The 3,105-nt window shown below is 35.0% G+C and overlaps 1 protein-coding gene across 1 annotated transcript in view; it reads right to left on the bottom strand.

The window, feature by feature from the left end:
- Nucleotides 1–2,818, bottom strand: part of LOC100568795 (ankyrin repeat domain-containing protein 6) — a 24,464-nt gene extending 21,646 nt beyond the window's left edge. The window contains exon 1 of the mRNA XM_003243371.4: nucleotides 2,143–2,818. The gene's annotated coding sequence lies outside the window, so the exon portion shown is untranslated. The remainder of the gene's footprint in view (nucleotides 1–2,142) is intronic.
- Nucleotides 2,819–3,105: the final 287 nt, after the last annotated feature.

The raw sequence follows: 3,105 nt of genomic DNA, 5'->3' as shown, positions 1-3,105 counted from the left end.
GACCCGTATACTATTTGACATAAACTTATGTAGGTAGGTTTGGGTATTATATGAAATTAACTATTTATTAAATAATAAATTAACACTTGATTACTATCTTACATGGGCTGGTGAATTATATGGAATGGGTTCTTTTACACTTGAATAGACAATAGTAATATAACTAATCTACTTAATATAGTAGTACCTACATAATATATTACAGTTGGTTGAGGGATTCAAATTTGGTAAATAAAAATGTTATGGAGGATATTATATTACTGTTTTTAGGTGAGTCACATTTGGTTAGGTTAAAATACTGCTACATATTCTAAAGACTGGCGATTAAATTGTATAATGATATGACTGTATATTATTTGATATATAGATTTAATTATGAGAGCATTATCTGAAATAAGATATTAAATAAATAATAATTTTGATACATTTTATTATTTTACGTGGTTTGGATTATATGGAAAGGTTCTTATATACTTGAATACAACTAACCTACTATGTAGTACCTAATATATTACAGTTTTAAGGTGAGTTAATTGGTTGAGGTAATACAATATTAATAAACTACTACTATAACTAGGTTTATGGAGTGTATTACAATATATTATTATTAATGTATACTATAGGTAGGTTTAATCATGAGCATAAAATCAAATTAATACATTGACAATTGATAAATAACAATATTTAATTGACATCCACAGCCATTGCTATAATATCTACATATTGTGCTTTAATAATATGCTTTAGTGAGCAACGCACCTAAATCGTTAGACATAGGCTCGATTATGTGGTATATAAATTATTAAAATACTATGTAATAGGTACTTGATTTATTACAGATTTTAGGTGAGTTATTTATATACATTTAGTGTAGCATACAAATACTGCTACATATTCTAAATAATACAATAGGTATTAATAAGAACTTTATGTATTTAATTAAAGTCTGAAAACTAAATTGCATAATGATATGACCGTATACTATTTGACATAACTTATGTAGGCAAACCAGTGCCGCAAAAACCGAGTGTGCAGAGCGTGCCGCGCACACGGGCCCCAAGGCTTACATACATTTGGGGGGCCCCGGGCCCAACCTGGAGCAGACACTAAAATTGTCTAAAAACGCAAAACTTAATAGTTACTCACAATCATTTTTTTTTTAAGTTAAAACATTAGTGTAGTTGTAGGTATACTAATATTACTTATTAGGTTAAGTATGTTAAAATAGAATGGTAAATTTTAGTATATTATAAAATCAAATGGTACAAGATAGAATCACGTATGTGGTGTGTACTATGTTAGAAACAGGTGGGTATCAAGATGTATTCAAGTGTCAACGTTTCATACTTTCTTAGTAGGTACTATTAATTTTTCTATAAGATCTATTTTTATCGCGTCTATGGGTTGTTGTTTGTCGAATTGTCAGGAGAACAACTGACTGATACTCGAAAACTACGAGGGTTGTCGAGTGACGACGTGCCATAAAAGTAATGTTATAGCTTATTACTAAACTATTAAAATGTCGTGTTATACCAAGAATAATATCAAAACAATATTATATAATACATACAATAAAAATTAATTTAGGAACGGGCCCAAAAAGAATATCGCAACACGGGCCACTTATTATGTAGTTGCGGCACTGTCTGTGTGACTGTGTCCATTCAATAGTATTTAGTTATATTAAAATCAGTAGCGTCGATATAGGTACCTAGTAGGCAAGTTTAGTGTTGCACACAACATAATATTATATTATATATCCATCATATTCAGTATAATAATATGCTGATTTTATACATTTTTACCTATTAGTTACACACATCTATATAGTGCATAATCAAACTTTTTTTTTAATTATTGCAGAATCGCAGTGATAACACGCGTTATTGTATATATTTTTACATTATCGTTATCATATTAATACTGTTTTTCTTTTTTAGAAAGTTCGTGGTATAAATGAAAACATTACATCTTGCAGGAATGACTTGCAGCTGTATAATAAACCTTTATATCATATCATAACGTTAGATATACAAGGGCTTTCTACAGCCGACAGGAATACCTCAAACTTGAGTAACGGGCAGGAATAATGATAGTCAACATACGATTAATATAGATACAATTAGTGTACAACGCACCCACCTGTTGGAGAAAAATCCAAATATGTGGTGCACACACGTCGGTTCAGCGTCAAAAATCCAGAGGTCGACGAGAGGACAGCAGATCGCATACTATTATAATATATTATAGGTACACCACAGAATCACATATTTCCGAATACGGTACGCGCTCACTGTAATATTATGATTTATGGCATACGGCCGGACGATTTGGCGGGCGCGATACACTTTTTGAAACGAGATAAACGCGATAACGGCTTGTAGTTGCTTAAGTAGGCAGACGATATATCGTGGCGAACACTCAGAGAAAACACACACCGTAAGTAAAACAGGCACAATATATTATAATGAGTGTAAACAGTGAGCGCAATTTCGTTGTTTGGTTAATATATATTATTGTAATCGCACGACGTAAGTATAGGCACTGTACTACACTGATCGATGTATTACCGGGTACAACCGACGACGACGATGCGTACGCGACTACGCAAGAGACTCGCGATGACCACCGTGGTCCGGCATGGCCGTATTGGTATACTATAGAGCGACGGTTGCGTACGTACGTGGTACGTTGGAGTCTGGCGTACGTTTATGACTGCCGAGTGCTGCAGCAGGAGTAGGTAAAATAATAACAATAATAATAATAATATATTATGATAGGTATAGCAGGTATATAGTGGTGATGGTATACCTGTTGTGGTGTTTACGTATACAGGTGCCGAGTGCCGACTGCCGGTCCCGGAGTTGGCGTCTGGGCGTGTAGCGGTAGGGGGAGTAGGGGGGAAACAGGTAAAAAGGTAATAATATAAAGAATTTCGGTGAGGGGACGACGCCGCCGCCGTGCACTGTAGTTGGTATCGTATAGGAGGTACGTTCCAGCAGAGTGCCGCGCAGATACGCAGCCGCCGCCGTCGCAGTGCCGCACATCCTGCCGAGTCGCCGAGATCGACGGGAGGTGTATACCCAGACGATATTATATATACTA

The sequence above is a fragment of the Acyrthosiphon pisum genome, chromosome A2 (genome assembly GCF_005508785.2).
Source record: "Acyrthosiphon pisum isolate AL4f chromosome A2, pea_aphid_22Mar2018_4r6ur, whole genome shotgun sequence".
Taxonomy (NCBI): domain Eukaryota; kingdom Metazoa; phylum Arthropoda; class Insecta; order Hemiptera; family Aphididae; genus Acyrthosiphon; species Acyrthosiphon pisum.
Note: the sequence above shows the minus strand (reverse complement) of the source record. Positions and strands in the feature narration are given on the sequence as shown.